The sequence below is a fragment of the Thamnophis sirtalis genome, unplaced genomic scaffold, assembly GCF_051295495.1.
Source record: "Thamnophis sirtalis isolate CommonGarterSnake01/CBP01778 unplaced genomic scaffold, rThaSir2_p1.2 scaffold_4, whole genome shotgun sequence".
Taxonomy (NCBI): domain Eukaryota; kingdom Metazoa; phylum Chordata; class Lepidosauria; order Squamata; family Natricidae; genus Thamnophis; species Thamnophis sirtalis.
This window is the reverse complement of record NW_028261384.1, coordinates 19,137,712-19,160,229: the sequence shown is the minus strand read 5'-3', so window position 1 is coordinate 19,160,229 and position 22,518 is coordinate 19,137,712. Positions and strand designations below refer to the sequence as shown.

General features: G+C 34.9%; 1 protein-coding gene and 1 long non-coding RNA gene across 4 annotated transcripts in view; one reads left to right on the top strand and one right to left on the bottom strand.

Annotated features, from left to right (window-relative positions):
* The window catches only part of PARD3 (par-3 family cell polarity regulator), a 602,045-nt gene that overhangs the window by 100,718 nt on the left and 478,809 nt on the right, over nucleotides 1–22,518 (bottom strand). The window lies entirely within an intron of this gene.
* On the top strand, nucleotides 357–13,442 carry LOC148045779 (uncharacterized). The gene is made up of 4 exons (XR_015696319.1): nucleotides 357–486; nucleotides 1,632–1,729; nucleotides 2,936–3,055; nucleotides 12,067–13,442. It is a non-coding gene; the product is annotated as an uncharacterized LOC148045779 (long non-coding RNA).

The window sequence follows — 22,518 nt, the reverse complement described above, 5'->3', positions numbered from 1 at the left end:
ACAAGTATCCTCTAATGTATACAGTTGCTCTACAAAGTGGGCAGAGTTCCTATTAAAGAATGAAGACAGCAACTAAGCTATATAAATTCACTGTAGACCCTCCCAATCTATCTATTATTCAGTTTCCTTGACATTCTTTTATAAATTATATCTTGGTTTTCACTATGTGTATGGGTTTTTGTTTGGGTCTTGCAAAAATGTTTTTATTTAAAACCCTCAGTTAACTATTAATCATTTTCAACAAGTGTTGTTAGTTTGATAGTTGTTAGGCTGAACAGTTAAGGCTGTTAGGCTGCAGGTGCCAAGAACGTTAAAAAGCTTGGCTGGTCTGCAACACCAGAGCATTTGCGATGAAATAATGGCAGTGTGCACTGCCTGTCCCGGAATAACACACAACAAAATGATCTTCAGGACATTCTGGAAAAATAAAAAGATAGCTTCAACAGTAAACCTCCAAAATGTATTTTCTGCCACTACCACAGAAATGTAAGTGACGAGTTAGCATAAGTGGTGTAAGAAAAAGCAAGCAATTGATAGCCTTCTATATTGTCAAGTTAAAATAAATGAAAACTGAATCAATGGGTAAACTGAATTAAATCATAATGGGACACATTATTTTCTGAAATGGGTGAATTCCTTCTATACAAAACCAATGCATTTTCTTTTATATTTTGATAAATAAGTTTTCTTTATGCCTTTTTTTTCTGCCCAGTGTTTAGTTGCGTGGAGTCAGTCATTTCAGACTAGTGGTTTCTGCCTGAATTTTATTTAAATTACCTAAAGCACTGATTCCTAATCTTTATGCTTCAAGGCAGATATGAAAATTATGGCTTCAATACTAAAGTCACTATGCTGAATAAATTTGCAATCTTTGCTGAATTCAAGATTGACCCTTAGAGTTTATGTCAATGTTGGAAATATTATTTTAAGAATACTGCAATTCTCTTTGGAAGCCTAAACCAACTGAAAGTTGATTTTTGCAGCGAAATCTGGTAGTTCTACAGTCAGTAAGTATGGAGAATTAAGACTTGCTGTTCTTGGTGAAAAGGCACCATTTCATACTGAGATTTGACTGGACAAGTGAGACAATAGCTATTCTGTTTGCAGTATTATAGTTGCAAAAAGGATATTATTGGCCAACTATACTAGAAGATCATCAGAGAATAACAGCAATGGACATTTCTAAAGTAAGTGTTATCTAGTATGCACAAAATTTAGTATCTGCAGGTGTGCTAGGATTACAATCTAAATCATAAATTTATCCTATAAGGACTCCATTAAACTGAACCTGTTCCAACTGACATGAGAGGTTTATAACAATTGTCATGATTGTACTGTTTACCGAACACAACATACATTTCTTCATAAGAGAATACAGAGTTAAGATGACCACTGATACATCTTGACCACTGCATTTTTAAAGACTTTTTTTTTTAAATCACACCCTTATTATTTCTCAACCTTGGCAACTTTAAGATGACTGAACTCCTCCAATTTCTAAGTCACTGAGAAACTTTCTCCTCTGAATATTTAATAGTGGATAAGAAAGCATTTCTAAATTGACAGCCTTAAAGAGCATGTCTTAAAAGTATTGTTGATATGAATCAGGAAAATACTTTTCAAAATTTCAGGAACAAGACTTTCTCAGGACTTAATGAAAACACTACTTGCTCTCTTCTCTCTTCCAAAGCATAGACTTTACTACAGGTCTATCTCCACATCCTACCAGGTAATTAACATGCTTTATTTTTATAGTTTATTTTAATTAGCACTTTACTGAGCCCCCCCAAAATACATCACAGTATGAAAATGGGTGGAGGTTTGGTAAAAGGGTGCCATTTAAATCAGGACTCTTTTGGTCAGAATGTTTAAGGATAGAGAGATAGATAAGCATTTCTAAATTGACAAAAACAAAAAAAAACAGTGTTTAAATATTGTTAACATTTAAATTGTTTTTAAATCAAAGAAATAACAAATCCCAATTGAAATACTACGAAAATCATGAACATGTTTGTACAAAGCAATAAATAAATTGTATATATTAAGCATGTATAAGCCAGATGCTAGAATCTAATCACCCAATTTTTGCAACTATTAAGAACTCTAATGTGGCTCTTGGTAAACATAATGAATATACACTTGGTGTATACTTGTGAAAGTATCAATGTGTTTAAGAGCTAATAGCCACAGATTAGAGTCAAGGTTCCCATGGGATTTTTGGTTTCTTTTCAGAACAGATGGCGAAAAATGAGGATGAAGAAACCATTTTGCAGGAAATATTCATTGTTTAGTCAAAGAATGTTATCTTAGTTTTATTTAAGCAACACAGTGTTGAGTGCTATAATTTAGAGCAAAGCAGTTTTCCCCCTTCAGATCTATAAATAACAGAAGCTAATAATATGGCCAGAAATTCAGTACTTATTGTATATCTCTATTTGGTTAGTACTAATGCGAATAATAACTTAAAATGGAATTTTTCCCAAGCTGCATCTTCACTAAAATATTACAGTTTTGTCTTAACAGTACACTAACATTCAGCACAGACTGCCAGGTTCTATATGCAAATAGTCAAATTTTTATGTTCTAATGGTTCTTCTGTTAAGCCAGCACTCCAGAAAGACAGCTAGGTTGACTTTTTATATTAAAAAACACACATCACCATTCGGATTACTTTTTTTCCTCAGAAATAGAGGTAGTTGTCGACTTACAACAGTTTATTTAATGTCCAAAGATACATCATTTAGAAATGATTATGACCGTTTTTCACATATATAACCATTGTGGCATCCCCATGGTTAGGATACTTGGTAACTGGTTAATATTTATGAGAGTTTCCACGTCCTGGAATCATGTGATCTCTTTTTGTGATCTTCTGACAAGCAAAGTCAATGGGGAATTGTTACTACTTTAACAATTGCATTGATTTATTTAACAGCTGTGGCAGGAAAGGTTAGAAAATGGAGCAAAACTCACGACAAATGTCTCGCTTAACAACAGTTTTGGGCTCAATTGTGGCTGTAACTCGAGGACTACGCGTACAAGCAAAGAAAATAGGGTAAGAAGCCAGTTCCAAAAGATATTTTTAAGGAAAGCTCATGTCACCAATCCACATTTATGAGAGTAATTGTATGAATGAAATTAAATGAAACAGGAGGGTAGGATTTGAAGATGGAGGTCTTACTTTCAAAGGCTCCTGTATGGTTTTCATATGGTAATCATACAGAATTGCATTGAGATATGGTATTCCATTCTGCATATTAAATTGAAGGATTATTCACAGGTTCTCTATCTAGGTCATCCTATTATTTTAAATTATAAGGCACTCCTTTTAATTCAATACAATCTTTCCAACTCAATGGTGTCAGCAGCTGTCTTTCAAGATTTCTAATCAAAGCTGATGATAACAATCCCTAGCAACAGATTGTAGCTTCCCCAATGAGTAATTACACAAAAATGTGTTCATTTTTACCTTAGAATTCTTGGTACATTTTATAATCTTAACATCTCCGGATCTAGCAAAATGACTGATGGATTTTATAATTTAGTCAATACTCTTAACATATTTAATAAGCAAATGTCAAAATCTATGTTCTACAAAAATGAGCAGCAAATTGTACGATAAAAACAAATGTAAAGTTTTGTCTCATGCTCTACCAGTCTCAGTTAAGGTTTCATTTTTTTAAATAAAAAGGATAGATTACAAAAAAAATTAAATTATATGAAAAAATAGTTCAGGGAAGTACAAAGTAAAAAATAATGGGTTGAATACACAGTAATTTATCACAAGCTGGCTAAAAACTCAGAAGAGCTGATGCAGACCAAGTCGAATGGTATCTTGTAGAATAATAAAATGCATGAAAAACTTTGTGTTTAAAATGATCCTGTTATTATGTTTTTTTTAACAAAGATACAATTTGAACAGGGACTGATTTGTATACATTGAACTTCTAGTAGTAGTAAGTTGTAAATCAAAGGAACAACAAATAAATAATATTTTAACTAGTGCAATCGACATTGCCTTTTATTATAATCTGGATGCCAAATTCTCATGACAGAAGAATTCCAAATTTAGTTAGATTTCCAGCGTCTTAACTTCTTCTCATCAAGAGCTGTCACCTTTTCTGTAAGGCCATCATTCAATTTATTTATGCAATGAAATATGCACATCTAAATATTCTGTTCTTCAATTAATTAAAAGAGGACTCAAGATGGCTGTGGAAATGGAAACAAATTTCACAGAAATTGTTTAGAGTTAACTAAATGTGGTTTCAGTAAGCAAATGCTTATGCAAAGATTTGTGTTGATATCCCAGTCAAGAAACCCCATGGATTCTCAACATAAACCATTATAACTGTATTTTTTAAAAAAAATAGACACCTCCCACATTCTGTAAACATCCAATCTCAGCGATAATTAAAAGCAGCAGTTTGAAATGATGCAATTATGCACCCAGTTTAAATAAGCCAACAAGTTGTTACTGTAAAAATGTGTCCACAAATCAAATGCAGAGACGATGAAAAAGAAAATCTATCCCAATTCCGAAACAATCTTCTGAAAGTACAATGGTGGCAAATTGAAATAATGGGCCGATTAATTAGAAAATTGAGAAAAAACAGGTTTCCATATTCTGAAGTGATCAGGAGCTCTTCAAAATATGTAATGGCCATTTTATATGAGTAGGTAATCACATGGAGAATCAGACATGGAATTTAATTTTCTGGTGATTACCTCATAGCTCAAAACATAAATGGGAACTTATGTATCCTTTCAATTCCAGCTAAAGTACAGATTTCAGTTATTTCTTCAATTATAATAAATTGGACAGAAGCAGCATTTGTCTGCAGAAGACTTTAAAGTTCAAACTCAGATATTTCTAGGTAAAGCTGGAAAAATTCCTAAAGAACTGCTGAGGTAATTCTTCTGGACAAAAGTTCTGACTTATTTTAAGTTGATGTTCTCCAACCTTAATTTTAAAATAATGAAAGCTTATTTTAGTCCTTGCTTAATGACCATTAATTCAGTGACCATTCAAGTAAAAGTATGGTGATGTTGAACAAATGGTACTTATGCCTGCTCCCTGGCTGTTGTTGTGTCTCCATGGTCATGTGATCAAAATGCAGACATCTGCACTCACAACTGTAGGGTCAATTCAACTACTTCTCACCATTCTCTGTCCTTTTGGCTAGCTTGCATTGCTTCATTCTTTCTTGGCAATACAACTTGGGCTGAAGTAGAGGCAGGGCCTTCAGTAGCCTCGGCTGGCTGACACTACTCCGCCAAGCCTCAAAAGTTTTCTGAAGGTTTTCTGAAATATCACAAAAATGTTGAAGAACAGTGCGAGCATCCTGTTTTGGGCAGCAGCTGACTGGAGTAGTGTCAAGCCCATGTGCACCTCATCAGCAGTGGGAAGAAGATGGCAAAAGTCAGCTGGTCTTGTGAAATGCAGATGATGGTAATTGGTACTTTGCACTATGGTAGCTTGGACTGGGGTAGGTTTTTGCTTAGTAACCAGTGAGATTCAGTTAATGATGGCAGCAGGGACTGCCATGAATACCATCACTGACTGATGCAATTATGAGGCATTGCACTTTATGAGGGCATTGATTAGCTATGGAAATTCTGGTTCCAATTAACACTGTAACAACTTAAGGGCTACATGTGTTTATGACTTTCCCAAAATTAAAATGTTGTCCATGGCAGACAAAATCACATGTTCACATTGTCCATGCCTTTGTATGGTCTTAAAAAATCTCTGAATTGCACCCAACCAGAAATTATGCTTCCACCTTCCCGCTGCAACATCCAGGCTTGTAACATCTTTCTCTAACTTCAAAGTGGAGAAAGCCCAATAATTAGATGAAGGGCCTTTTTCCTTTCATTTACATAGAAGTGTTTTTTAACTTTAATAAACCTATGTATGATTTTCCTGTAAAAGTTATGTATTTCACTCAGTTGGGCTGAGGACAGTAATTCCTACATGTATAGTTTTATGAACTGAGATAAGACCAAAGAAAAATTGATATGCTACATTAGAGATTGGTTCCTTTTAGAGCTGGGGGTATATTTAGAATTTTGAGAGCATCAGGAAAGCTCATTTGGAAAGTGGCTGAGACAAGAGACTCATCTATTCACAAAGTGGCTGCTATTGTAGGCATAACTGTTAGATATGTTGTGAGGGAAAGACGCAGGAGCCATGGAATCAGAGAGTAAGATGTTTATTGCGAGATGACTGCGATTCAAAACGTCCCTGCAACTGTCAGGGTATTTATACTCGAGCCCAAAGCAACTGTCAAATGACCAGCCAATCAGAGAGTGGTAACAGGGAACATTTGCATATATAACACTCCTCCCCCCCCAGTTATTTGCATACTCAACACTCCTCTAACATTTGCATATATAACAATAACCAGTTGTAAATACCATCTAGCACAAAGTAAACTAGCCTCAAATATTGCAGTACAATACCAGACTGTGTTTGGTTTTATGATAATTTAATATGCCATAAATAAGACTCTTTAAAAAAATTATATGCAGGAAGCCTGATGGGCATGAAGGAATATGTCTTAGAACACCCTAATCTGTACGTACCACATTGCTGACTCTTGTCTTACAGTTTAAAACTGTGCATAACATTACATTTTGAATTTTAAAGATTAGTAAATAATATAATTCTTCATGAATTATTGTTAGACAATGAATTAGAATTTCTTCTTTCCACTCATGACCTCCCACTCTTATATACTGTATTAATAATCAAAGCCAAGAGATGAATGTGTACCATTATACATCAATCAAAATGTATCAAGTATTTGTACAGAAGACTATTTGATGACATGAATCACTTCACTGTTCATTCATCACTGAACAAATGTTAGTTATTCTAAATGGGTTTCTTCTTATTTTCTTAAATATAACTGAATTATATGTGTGATAGGTTTGCCTGAGCAAGCTTCATAATTTCTAATGGAAGGACTTGCCTTTTCTGATACTGTCTTGATTGAGGCTTTGTACACTTCACAGAATTATTTGCATTAAATTCCATCTGGTACATTATTTCTCAAGAATATTCTTATGGCTGTCACCTATGATATCAACTTGCACTCTAAATCATATTTTTCCTTGGATTACCCCTTTATTAATGTACTGGAAAAGGATGGAGGCCATATTTTATATACATATCAAGGTCTGCATTTATTAATGCCAGATTTCTCATTCACATTAAGATCAAAAACATGCAAACACTTTATATTATTATGCAGTTTACTGCTGATAATTACACTGATTTTTTTTGCTCCATTTGAACTTTCCCCTTATCCCCTTACATCCCAATTACAACTTTCCATCTGTGGAGCAATTGTGCACACCAGTTCCAAAGATGGAAACTAAGTTCTCAAGATTAGTTATATTGATTCTTATATAAACTCCATCTTTTCCCTATGAACTCAAAAATCTTGGGAACAACACATATAGTTCAAATCTTGGGATTTCAAAATTTCGTTGTTATCCAACAGTTCAAACTTTAGAATACTATTTAAATTCAAAAACTCTTCAAATTTAAGTCTCAAATTAATGTTTTCTTCAGTAACTAAAAAACTATAATGGTACCTTTGAACTGCTTTGAAACTCACTGAGAAGTGAGATCACGTGAAGTGTTAATACCACTTTATAATGCCTTGGTAAGGGCACACTTGGAATACTGCATTCAGTTTTGGTCACCACAATGTAAAAAAGATGCTGAGACTCTAGAAAGAGTGCAGAGAAGAGCTACAAAGATGGGTTCACTGACAAAACCGCGAAGCCCTTATCTGCGCCGACATAAGCGCGGAGGGCATATCCGTGCCATCCGAAGCGCTAAGGAAAAAGGCGACCCTAGCGCGACGACATAAGCGCGGAGGGCAAATCTGCGCCTTCCGAAGCGCTCAGCACCCTAACCCTAAATCTAACCCTAGCCCCTAAACCTAATCCTAACCCTTACCTTAATTTAAATCAGCTTTCTGTCGCCGCACTGTTTTAAAGCACCCTTCTGTCACTGTGCTGTTGTCGCCACAGTGATGATGTCGCGGTGATGACGTCGCGGTTTTAGCGACACGGTTTTGTCGCCGCTATTTTGACGAGCACGATTTTGTCGGGCCATGCAAAGATGATTAGGGAACTGGAGGCTAAAACATGAAGAACGGTAGCAGGAATTGGGTATATCTACTTTAATGAAAAGAAGGACTAGGGGAGACATGATAGCAGTGTTCCAATATTGCAGGGGTTGCCACAAAGAAGAGGGAATAAAGCTATTCTACAAAGCACCTGAGGGCAAGACAAGAACAATGAGTGGAAACTAATCAAAGAGAGAAGCAACTTAGAACTAAGGAGAAATTTCTTAACAGAACAATTAATCAGTGGAACAACTTGCCTCTAGAAGTTATGAATGCTCCAACACTGGACGTTTTTAAGATGTTGGATAACCATTTGTCTGAAGTGGTATAGAATTTCCTACCTAAGCAGGAGGTTGGACTAGAAGATCTCCAAGCTCCCTTCCAACTCTATTATTCTATTCACTGAATTTGGTACACTAGAACTTGTCAGTGTTGGCTTATTTTTCAGTCCCTACATTATTCCTTATGCAGAAAATCTATTTGGTACTCATTTTTGGTACTTATTTTTGGTACTCATTGTGCCCCTTGGAACCAATTAACAATGAGTACCAAGGTATCATTATATTTACTGATTAGTTTATGAACAAGCCTTCTGACAATACAACATAAAATGACTTGAAAGGTTGTGCTGAGTTCAGCTTGCCGCCTGGAACAATGTTTGGTCATGTGAAGTTAATCAAAAGAAGTGGCATGCAATATTGCATAGGATCAGACTATTCTCACAATATGTATTTTATTGTACAACTTCCCATATACCAAATACCTCAGTTAGCAGCCATTTACAAATACAACTGTAATAAACAGTAATAAAAAAACATTTTCTTATTTGTCTATGCATTTTTATGCAAATTTCTGTACTAGTCAACTCTGTACACTGAAGTAAGAATCATATAGCTGGCAGAGCTGAATGAAAGAACTTTATCTGAGTGAGATTTCATTTGCTTGTTGGGGTTTAAAGATAGTCCTAAACATCTGAAGAATATCCTTTATTTCTTCTTGGCACTTCATCACATGGAAAAAGAAGAATAAAGTTTTGCAATGCTGTCTGGTCAGAAAGGCTATATTGGTAAGGATATATTCCAGAAGAGTATATCAGAGGAGTTAAATAATAAAGGGATTTAAAATAAGGAGCCATTCGATAACCTTGCCAAAAAAGAGGAAAGCCTGCTGGAAAAAAAGGGAGTTCAAAGAGGCTTCGCTTTCCCTTAAGTATTTCAATAAGGGTTAAACATACAGCATCCAAATGACCCTTCCATGACCTATGACTGAAGCTAAAAGGCTGAATGGGACAATAGCTCTGGAATATTTTCCTTTCTGATTCTTAAAACGTGTTTATTTTTCCCAGAGTTTCCTATCTCACACTTTTATCTTTTAAAAAAAAAAACCCACTAGGTTTTCTCACACTTTTTTCAAGATTCCAAGTGTTTTAAGGAGTGGCAGCCCACAAAATGGGAAAATTGTTCCTATAAAGAAATCTTTTGGTACACAGCCTATTTCTTAATATCCCTCCTTTGAAGTGTCCAAAATCTGACCTTTCTAATGTTCACTGTTTGCTTCTAGGATCTTGAAAACAAAATGGTATAAATGTATTTTTTTAAAGCATTTAGATGAGTGAGAAGCCCCGGTGCTTCAGAGGTAACATTTGTTTTTAGATTATATTTTTTTTTGGGGGGGGGAAAAAACTTCAGACTTTTCACAGCTGAAGAATGTTATCTCTAGAAGGTAGTTTTTAGACAATGAATGCCTTCCAGAGACTTAACTTTTCCTCATTTTGCTTTGCTCTCTTCTCTCTTGTTTCTTGTCATTAATTTTCTTAATCAACTTTTGCAACAGGCTCATAGACACAGCGCAACAAATGTGACCAAACTGCAAGAATCTAAATAACATATATTGCTTGTCCTGCTGTGTCATCTTTGTTTTAATTGCTCTAATGAAAAAGAACAAAGACTGAAACAGAGTGGAAGGAGAATCAGTAGATAGCTCTTTCATTGTCTTTAGTGCTTTGGCTAACTAACTCCTGGGGGAATAAAACTCTGATGAAAAACAAAGCCACAAAGCTAAATGTTGTTGAGACCCATGCATAACAATCATTATACATGGGGGGAAAAGTACATATATGCCTTAGTTTTCTTTTCCAAGAAATTCAAAACAACTTAGGAGGTCCTTAACTCCACATAACTGGCATTCTACAGCTGAGAATCATACAACAAAACTGTCTCAATGATGTTCTAAGTTCTTAATCAAAGCAACAACATTATTAATAAATATAAGTCCTGGTAGGCATGAGCAACTTTTCTAAGTGTTTTGCAAGCTCAGAGGATTGTGTGCACTCTTGAGCTTAAGTACTAAATCAGAATGCAGAAATCTCTGACTCCTTAGAAGTACTCCACTGGGTAACATTGTAGTATGACACTGGCAGAAATCTCTCACTATTATCACTGGAGGTTAAGATTATTAAATTAAATAATGAATTTTAGCCTGTATTTAAGTTGTGCTTGATGTGACTACAATGCAGTATAAGATATAATTTTCATCCAATTTCTCTAGTTCTCTTGTGCATTTTATTGAAACACTGGAACAACCAAGAGGTGGAAAAAATGCTAAATCAGCTTTCTCTTTAAAAAAAAAAAACAACCAGCCCCCCTTCCCCCCCCACACGGAAATGAACTGTCAGTAACCTTCTGTCACTATGCCATGCAAGGAGCATCATTATTGGTGGAGATTCTTCAGCTTGTAGTTTGAATTACTCAAAGAGTCAGAAGAATAATATTCCATGTTCCATATTTTAATTCAACCTTCCAACACTTAATACCTTGTAGGTTTTCCACAAAACAGAAGTGGAACTTCTAGATTTAAATGTCACTTATGTAGCCACATAAAAAAAAATCTTTTATATAAAACAAAATTTAAATTTACCAGCAAATTGCTATTACTGTGAATCAGTGATGATTCTGAACATACTGGAAAATTTCTTAAAACGTATTCTCTCAGCAGTTTTCCCGGAGGTGTGGGGAGCCACTGTAAGTATCAGATGGCTTATGGGATACTATTTGAGAATCAAAACAATCTAGTTTGGAGAATTTCTACATTTCCTGTAAGATTTGGCTCAAATTAATCAAAAGGACCGTATGTCTTTTTCTGGAGTACAAAGCTATAAGTACTATAGTGGGAAGGATCGGGGAATTTTCTTTAGTGAACTTTCTTAAGTTACTTTATTACAGCATTAAAAAAAAACCTTAGAGATATCTTTTGCATTCTAATATGAAACAATTTCCTATATATACAATAAACGGCTCTTCTAAGATAACAGCTTATATTGCACTACTATAGCTTCTTTTTAACCAGAAAGTAATTATACTAAAAGAGTACTTATGTGGCGAAATGATTATTAGCATTGCCTTTTTACTATGTTTTCCTTTGATAAATATCAGTAACTATAATTCCTCCCCTCCATTTCTCTAATGCTTTTTCCTAATGCTTATCTTAGAGTTAACAAATTTTAGAAGCAGGCAGCGTTAATCTGTCCAAAAACCATGTTCTTCCTGACAACTGATAATTGTACGCCTTATAATATCCTCAGGTTAAAACAAACGCATAGACACAAACACACAAATAGCCATCAAAGGGTAGTTTAAGGGTTGGGTTAAGGGAAATCTAGTTAGTTTTTACATTCTGAGAGCTATCCTTGGAGGTCAAAGGTGTACACATCATGCAACAGAGATGAAAGAGTCCACAGGTACCTTATGCGTCATTACCCACAGTACCTGCTCTCCATACCATTCATGCATGCCCGACTATGAGGTCTGGAAGAGGGAGGGAGGAAATAAATGACTAACTTCCTTCTTCCTCATCCTTCAACACAGCAGGACTTAGGAAAGTCAGCATGACATTATTTCTTTTTCTCTTTTCCTCATTCCAGAACTATGAAACTTCAAAATGTAGCACCATTTGCTGAGAACCATGTACAGATCAACGTTCCTTTGGCAATACATATATACAGGAAAATAATCTGAATATGTATGGAGTTGAAAATTTGTCCAGTGAAGCAAAATTATCCATCATTCGATTTTACCTATTGTCCTATTAAATCCTGATGCTACAGCTAATGGAATTTAATGAAATTCAATATCCATGTATTAATCAAAGCAATTTCAGGGGTTAAAGAATATAATCTCTGACTATGTGAACATTTTTGAAGAGCATGATAGTATGGTATACTCGCTGACAATTATGTTTTTTTGTTAAAAAAGGGGAAAAATCCCCAAAGCCTGACTAAATATCAATATTTCAACAGAAATATCAATTGAGGATTTCATCTCAAATTAAGATGATTTTCTGAAATTTGGCTTGCGAGATATATGAAATCAAACGTGATTTGTGAAACATTTCTTATAGTTTAATGTGATCTGCAAACAAAGCCATAAAAGTTTGCTATATAAACTATGGTTCAAATAATAACATTAGTGCTATGAGTGAATTCTGTCCAGTTTGGATCACTATAGAATTCAGAGACCTTTTATAGGTCATAAATGTTTTATAGCCCAAAAGACATGTAGCTCACAGAAGGGAAATCCCGAATGCCAGCTATGGCAGATCTAATAATAGACAAAGGGCATAATTTCTATACTAGAAATTATTCAATAGGTCTCAAAACAAGTGATTCAAATTGTGAAACATAATTTTTATTACTTTGCATGTACTTTTGTTATGTTTTATATTTCTTTTTCCTTCCAAAATTTTTATTTCCTCATAAAAGTTAGTTGTAATTGTATAATAGTCTTTTTTATCGAATCATACATATAAAAATATAGAAAAATTCCAAAAAAAATGTTTTTAAGACTACATTAATATATTCTCCCAACTACTGTATTTTCCCAATATCTTGAAGCTTACTTCACCACCATCATTTATTTTCCCTAGAAATTGAAGAAGAAAAAACTCACTGAAAAAATATCTATTTAGAGTCCTATTATATGATGGTCTGTGGAAATGTACCAGTCGTCTCAAATTCTGATGAGACTATAACTTCTATTATTCCCAACCTTCATAATCAATTAAGAATTATGCTACCTAACTTTTATCTGGAAGGATTCAAAATTGAACGCTCATTGGCTAATGAAAGCATTATAACACCTTTCTAGGATATCTTCAGTCATGTATGAACGATAACAAGGTTATTTTCTGATAACAAGATTCGTGGAACAGTACATTAATGGTGTTGTTACTAATGGTTGGTACAGAATTATAAATTTCCTTGGCATCTTGTGAATGTATTAACAGAGTTTTTGTAGGGGAAGAAACAGAATCCATTTTGGGGGGGGGGGGGGAAGACTTGTCTCATTGAGGAACCAGAGATAAAACTGAAAATAAATACAAGGTTTTGAGATAGGTTGACTACTTTTGTTAGTTTTTTTAATATTGGTAGAACTAAGACAATGCAGACATAAAGGTAGAACTTCATCCAATAAGGGGAATATTTTTAGTTCAGGGTTGCTATCACAGGAATTTTATTTCGATATCATTTGGATAATGAAACATCTGCAAAAAAACAATCAAGCTCAGAGAGTACCAAGGACTCTTCCCAACTTCATCATTTCCAATCTTCTTACTCTTGATTGTTCAATATTATTTTATTCCCATATCCCCCAGAATCCATCTAATTTGAAACTGTGAACTCTGCGGGGAATTCAGTCACACCTTTATGTTTGGTATCAGAAAGCACCTTGAACAACAAGTGAAAACAACTTTCACACATGAAATAGATTTTCTTATGTCACCTTGAATATATAAGCAACGGACTATTTTCTATATACAGACAACACGGAAACAAATAAACATTAAAATACCAGTTATTTTTAACCATATACACAAGGGGAAATTACACGCTGTTCTTAGAGTGATATTCAAATTTGTTGTCAAACAAAATTCTAAGAACAAATGCCTCAGTGAAAAAGACATTGGAGCCTTAAATACAGCTTTTAATACTTTAGATCAATTAGCAATTTCTGAAAGTTAGAAACATTTTAACAGTGTCATAGAGATGAAAGAGAGCATCTTTGAATGAGCAAAGGAAGAAGCGGGGAAGATTAAATTATGTCTGCGGTTATAATAAATCAAAGACTAGAAGGTTGTCTGCAAATCAGCCAGTTTTGATGAAATATTAAGAAGAATGATTATTGATGAAACATGAATAAGCCTTTCTGATTTAAATCACGTCTACCCAATTAACACAACTTAAATGCACTGATCTCATTTTTGACAAGCATTCATCTGTTTCAAGAATGGTGGCATATGTTTATATTTTTCAGCTTCCTTCACATGTACTTTTCTGGGTGACCTCCCATTACATCTGCAGGTGTTCATGTAGCGGATGTAGATGTAAATACATCTGCCTGAATAGCTCAGATCCATACTTGCGATTTATTCAAATGGAAAGGTCTCTGGATTAGGTGGTATCTGAGTGAATTGTAAAATATGTCAGAAAACAGAATATTTGGGGGGAGGGTGGGGAAGTGAAATAATTCTGAAATATACTCTTTCTCCCATTTGCCAAGGTGGCAGCACATGTGGCTTTTACAAACCTACATCTATAAGGGAAATCACAGAGACAGAAATAGATGTATACATCTTATAGATGTATAAATTAGCATAAGCTTTATCTCTAACAATGACTTGAAAAACCAATGAAAAAAGAAAATTCTGTCCTTTTTGTATCGTTTCAGATACAAATAAAATATTTTATTTTCAATGCAACAAACACTGTATGACTCAGAAAATTTAATGTACAGGTGGTCCTCAACTTACAATTTTTTGTTTAGTGGCAAACCTGAACTTACAATGGCTTACTGAACTTACTGAAAAAAAAGTGGCGTATGATTATTTTTCACACTTACAACAGTCGCAGCATACCCAAGGTCACATGATCAAAATTGTGACACTTGGCAAAAAATCCAGACACTTAGCAACTGGGTCATATTTATGACTTTGTGTCATGTTTTTGAGAACCTTTTGAGACATTCTGACAAGCAAATGGGGAGCCAGATCCATTTTACAATCATATTATTAAGTTAACTGATTAATTTAACAATTGTGACAGTAAAATAAGTCAGCAATTGTGACAGCAAAAATGGGGCAAAATTCACTTAACAATTGTCTCACTTAGCAACAGAAATTTTGGACTCGATTGTGATTGTAAGTTGAGAACTACTTGTATATATTTAATTTAATAAGAGAAAAGTGAATAAGCAAAGAATCTCATAACATCTAACATCATAACTCTCCTAATATCTAGACTGAAAGGTGAATTGTTTGCAAAACTAACATGAACTTTGAGTAAACCATACTGCTTTCTGCTCATATGATTTGGGGGTTATTTTAAATTGGAATTACTTAGTATCACAGAACAAAATAGCCAAACATAAAAATATAAACATAGAAATTATGTACTCCTCTCCAACCTGAGTTGGTATAAACCTACAGGAATAAAAACTGAACTTTCTACAGAAACTGGCTTCCTAGAAGATAGAGTCAAATATTGACAAAAATCTCCAGTTTTCATGAACATTCTCAAATAGCATGTATCTATATTCTTTTCTGTGCCCTTTCTACATTCACAGCTGTGGTGGGTTCCTACCAGTTTGGACTGGTTCAGCTGAACTGGTAGTAGTTTGGTGGCCTGGATCGCTGCCTGCCACATCCCCAAACCAATTCTCTTGCTTTTTTGCTTCTGCGCATGTGCAGAACAATATTTATTGTACAGCGCATGCACGCGCAAACCTGCAGTAGTGACTGCCGGAATCTACCCCTGATTCACATACTTTTGAATTCACATCGAAATAAATTCAAATGCAAATATCTACCCCTTTGCACCCAGATCTTGAGTTTCAGATTTTTTTTAAAAAATCTGCATTCTTAATCTGAGAAAAAAGAAGAGCTGCTTTCTTCTACATTCCTGGCTTTTCCTTGTCTGCATACCAACCACAGCACCGCGTCCACTAAGAGTGACCAATTCTGACTCACTTCTTTAAAACAAATTGTATTTTACAGAACTGCTGATAGCTGATACACTTGAATTTGTAAACTGAATTAAGTGATTGTTAGCTTGAAACAAAGGATGATTGTTAAATGACTTCCCGTTATTCCATTTGTAGGCTAGCCTTCATGTGAGCCCCCCCTGCCCCAATTCTTTTCCTGTTTTGAAACCTGCTCCTGGAAGACCATTCCTCTCTTATCTCTTCATACATTTTCCCATTTACAATATGTCTTAAAGAACTAGGCTTAAAAAATTAAAAACAAGCCAACAGTTGTCTGTCTTCAATTATAAAATGAACCCCGTTAAAACATAAAAGGAACCAAAAAACTCCAAATAATAATAATAATAATAAAGGGCACATTTGAAAATGCTGTTAGTGAAGATTTTGCTGTCACATCAGCTCTTAGTTATGTTATAGAGACTCAAAATCATTTAGATGAAACTTTTTATGATTTCTTTTCCCAGCACCTCAAAAATCATAACCTGAACAATGAATAAGGTTAAAGCAAATATACCAATAGGGGCTCTGCATAAATCCTCATGAATTTATATTAAAAGTGTATTTTTATTGCATCTATATTGGCAGAAGAGTAGGTAGTAACCTAAGACCATTAAAGTTAGAGGTACTAGTTGTTCTCCTTACATTGAGTTTATGGAATAGCAAGCAGGTCTTATCAATCTATACAGGAAATAGATCGGGGGGTTATTGGTGCATGATGCATGCAGCAGGAAAAAAATAATATATAAAAGCACTAAAGTGCATATGGAATAAGTTTTAAATCAACTGAAAATTCTAATTTCTTCAAGGAAATGGAAGGCTGATGCATGTGACTAGTTGTATTTACAATAAAACTTTTTCTAATCAACTGCTATATATTCTTTGCTTTCCTCAAGACCAGAAAAACCTCATTTTTACACATTACATTAAATCCAAGTACAAGAGCTTCTCTTGGCATCCAATGTTTAAAGTTCAAATGATGAGAATAATAAACTTGCTGGAAGAACGACGACAGTGCTGTGAAATCAGGTAACAGAGACAATTGTATGGATTTCCACGTTCTTACATTTATACATGTTAACTATGCTTGTATCATCATCCAAATCAAGCATTGTTTTTAAAGGAAAGAATGTGGATTGATTCAGAGAGCTTGTCTCAATTATTGTTTAAAATATTAAAAGAGAGTTGGAGGATCAGCTGTCTTTGAACTGCATTTGTGATCTATTCATTTAGTTAGTTAGTTGGTCAAACTTGTATAAACATGGACATGAACACAGGAAATGGGTACGAATAAATGGGGACAATAGGACAGGGACGATAGGCACGCTGGTGTGCTTATGCACACCCCCTTACAAACCTCTTAGGAAAGAGGTGAGGTCCACGGTAGAAAGTTTAAGGTTGAAGATGTGGAGGTTTGAGGATGTAACAACAGAGTTGGGTAGTGCATCCAGGCATTGACCACTCTGTTGCTGAAGTCATATTTTCTGCAACCGAGTTTGGTGCAGTTTGCCTTGAGTTGGTGTCTATTGTTTGCCCGTGTATTATTGCGGTTGAAGCTGAAGTAGTCATTGACAGGTAGGACAATGTAGCAGACAATTTTGTGTACTCTCAAAGGTCTGAAGCAAAAAGATAACATCAACTAACTGATAAAACTTTTATGTTAATTATCCCGAGAGAAAACTACTTGTCCTGTTAACACTTTTTGCAGGAATTTACTGAAGAATATCCACTCAGCTCATTTGGCAATCTATGCATTAGCATGGTGCAGAATATAAGTTAACAAATCCACAGCTTTATGATTTACTTTGACTTTCTGAACTGAACTAGGATTGGACTGATTGGTCTAAATGATTCCTTCTAACTCTATGCTTCTAAATGTCAAACCTCTCTCTCTGTTTCTGGGGGAAATTAATTTCTTTTTTAGCACCTGCAGGAAGTGTTATCTTGAGTATTATTTCATATCTTTCAGCCTAAGGTATGTTTGAAAAAAACCTATATGAAATGAATTACTCTTAGACATTAAAAATATGATATGAATGAAACTTCAAATGATGTAATCGTATATTCATAAAATATTATTTTGTATTGTAAAAATCCCTTTTCATAAAAACATTTCAGAAAAAAAATGCATACTTTTTCCTTGCATCTTTCTAAATTGTACAGTCATATTCCTCTCAGAAGTTGTATAAAACTACAAATAAAAATTAGTACAAAATTAACCTGTCACTTTTTATGTCAGTCAATATCATATGTGCATTAAAAATAAACAAGAATGATTTTCTCCCCTCTCTATCCTACTTCACAATTATTATTTTTTTCAATTGAGTTTTGTGAAATACAACTTGATTTACTTTTAATGGAAGAAGAACCATTTCACAAAGATGTTTTTTCCCCCTGACGGATATCTTTTCAATGCCATAGTGAATGCAAAAAAAACATATGATTATGGTATTTACTTTTCCATTATAGTGTCCAGACCAAGTTGTGGGATTGTAGCCTACTATTTTGAAGCTATTAAGTTTTAAGCAGCACAATGCCCCTTTCCTTTCAATTCCTTTTGAAGACAATGCACACCCTTTGGTGGGAAGTGATGTCATAGCAACAGCCTGTAAATGTCCATTAGCAGCTGTCATTTCATGGAATTATCTCTATATAGTAGATTTTACACAACACACACATACACACACGTTGGTATATGTACATTACATGTTTATGTAATATTACTGTCATCTAAAATAATAAAATAAAAAAATATGAAACCAGACCCACATAGCCATTGGCTGCATTTTCTTTCATTTGATGTAAAAGATACAAACAACATATTTTTTAGCTTGGCTAAAAACATTTGCTACAGGAATGCAACTGTTAAGAAATTATTTGGTATGACCAAAGGAAAAAAAACAATTAAACATTCCATCCAGCTTTCTCTTTTCCTTTTCCCATTCCCCTTTTCCTTTCTCTGCAACATCTGAAAGGAAGATACAAGTAACCATTAGAGAAAAACATAGTTATGTATCTACTATCCACTCATATGGCTTTCTATATGGATCTACCCAACTAGTGTTGAACCTGAAGCTAATTTTTTTGTTTATAAACAATGGCAGAGAATCATAATTTGGAAAAAAGATACACCCCTCCCCATACTTTGAGGCTATATAATATAATTATTATTAATTTCTCAAATACTGTGTAGTGATGTTTTGGTACAACTTACAGGAAATGACTGGAGTCAGCCAATAAATCTAAGTAATTTTAATAAATGGTCCAATAAAATTTCTCTTTATTATATGATTAACTTTCCCTTTGATTTCTGTGGGCCTGAACTGTGATTAATTTAGTTTGGAGATTATATATATAAGTGTTTGTGTGTGTGTGTGTGTGTGTGTGTGTGTGTGTGTGTGTTTGTGGGTTTGTGTGTGTGTGTGTGTGTGTGTGTGTGTGTGTGTAAGTAAAGGTGAAGGTTCCCCTCACATATATGTGCGAAGATCCAGCGCTGTCCAAAGACGTTTCTGTGGCCGGCATGACTAAATGCTGAAGGTACACAGAATGATGTTTCCTTCCCACCAAAGGTGTTTCCTATTTTTCTACTTGCATTTTTACGTGCTTTCGAACTGCTAGGTTGGAACAAATAATGAGACCACTAGGGATTTGAACCAGGGAACTGCCGACCTTTCTTATCCACAAGCTCAGCGTCTTAGCCACCATTATTTTATATGTCTGTCTGTCTGTCTGTCTTTGGTTATTCGGGTTTTCTCCCGTGTAAAATTGGAAGTGTCTTGCCAATGTTCCGACAAAGTCTCATTCGTCACCTTCAGGCTTCGTGCTTCCAGGAGCAATGTGAGATCTCGGCTGTTTCTTCTTTTTAACTGCCAGTGGGGATTTGATAATCAGAGAAGCCATCGAGATAGAAAAACGCCCACACAGCATGAACAGGCGGAACGATACCTCACTCCTGCCAGGCATTTGGAAGCCTGCCCTTATTGATAAACGAGTCCCTAACATGAGGAATGACACCAGGCCCACACTCACAAGAGCCACACAGGATGTCACCACCAAACATCCACAAAGAAAGCAGACAAAAACCCACACTGATGATGAGGCATGACCAAGGACCAGAAGCCAGACCACAACTGCACCATTAGCGACTTTAAACCCCTCCTATCCTTACATGAAACACAACCCCCCAACCAATCAGAACACACCTCCACCCAATCAGAACACAGACAAGCTCCACCCAATCAGCTCAAACCCCCATTGGCAGTTAAAAGGAAGAAACAGCCAAGATCTCACATTGCTCCTGGAAGCATGAAGCTTGAAGATGATGAATGAGACTTTGTCGAAAAGTCGCCAAGACACTTCCAATTTTACGCGGGGGAAAACCTGAATAACCAAAGACCTACATACTAACACCAGCGAAAACCTCAGAAAATACACACACACACACACACACACACACACACACACTTAGATTTACAACCCCTGGTATGCCCAAATATGGGAGGAAGGTCACTACTTCCATTCTCTGTCCTTCGGCTCGTCACAAGAGACCATCCAGACAGAAACCCAATATTCTTACTGTTGCCTTTTTGTTACATTTGTTGTATTTGTGCTGATAAATAAATAAAAGGAGACTAGTATAGATCTATTTCAAGCTATTTAGCTCTTATCAGCTAGCCTAAGATGCAATACAGCACAGGTTCGATTCCCAGTAAGGGTATGGCTAGCTGATGAGAGCTAAATAGCTTGAAATAGATCTATACTAGTCTCCCTTTATTTATTTATCAGTACTAATACTGATACACACACACACACACACACACACACACAAACACACATACCGTATATATGAATTTTCATTAAACCTGCCTTGTAAAATCCATGAGACATGGATAACAATTAGGAAATAAAATATGCCAAGAGAATATAATTCACTGTACCCTAAAAAGAAAAACAACAACAACAAATCATATGGGGACACCTTCCCAAATGTATCATAAGAGATCTTCTGAATTTTTAGAACCACTACTGAAATGATGCAATGCATACATAATAATAAACTAAAACTTGGTTGTCACTCACATGGGTACAACAGTTGGAAATCTGGAAAGGTGTAACAGATTTTGTTGTAGCAGCCTGTATTTTGCATAGAATTCTTCTTTGTTTTCTTGAGATGAAAATCTTGAAAGCCATCTTTGGTCCAAATGTGATTAACACCATGAAGTTACACACATATCTCTAGCATACTGAACTCTACATTAAAAATTATAATCTCCTTCTTAGTGAGTGGTGCATTTATGCCTCTTTACATCAAGAATAACAGGCATAGAAAGCAAAACAATGTTGACCATGAAAGCCTGAATACAAGTTTGGATTTTGGAGAATATTATTTCCCACTGATTTGGGCTACAGAATATTTGGAATGATATTCTAACACATTATCAAGAAATAATGCCATTTCCCCTTATAAGAATAGATACTGAGCAAAATGAGCAGTTTGTCATAATCTCATAATAATATAAATCCATTTTATGTCACCAGGCCACTGGCTCATATACCTCTATCAATAAAAGCAGTTATTCAAAGTGTCAGACATTTTCCTACCACTGTTAATCTTTTACTGGAGATCTAGGGCTGAATTTAGAACTAAGGGCATAGATTTTTCCCCCCTCTCAATTACACAGGGTGGACAACCACTAGCATTGCAGATGATAATTGGCTTTTAATTTCCTTCAAAGCTACAATAGCAGATTCTCTATCTCCTTAATTTTTCTTATTTTTTCCACTGATTTTCTGCGCTCATTTTTTTTCAATTTATCCTAGATTATCCTTTTTCCAATTATAGGTGCTGTCCTGATTCATAAGCTTCAATTCCAACATTGAAAATTCTGAGAAAGGTTTATTCTCTGTTCCTTATTTCTTAGATATACCACAATCATATTATGAATTTTTTTAAAGGAATGGTGTAATTAAAACCATACTGGATCAAACCAAATGCTCAGTAGTGATCAAATGTGATCAATTAGCCTTAAGCAGAAGATGAAAGCAATTGCAACTTGTATAAGCATAATGTGTCTGACACTAGAAATAATAACAGGATTTTTTTAACAACAGATAGCTGTCAAGACAGACCTTTTAGGAATTTGTCATCTTAACATTTCACTTTAATATTTTATTAGCCAAGATAGAAGTATTATCTCCAGAATTTGTGTTTTGTTACTAGTGCAAGCAATCTAAAAACTTGCATCAAATTAAATCAGAGAAGATTGCCAGTCAGCAGTGCATTATTAGAGTTTAAAAGACCAACATATTAAGCTGGGTAGTGTGTGTTCTAAGACTAATGT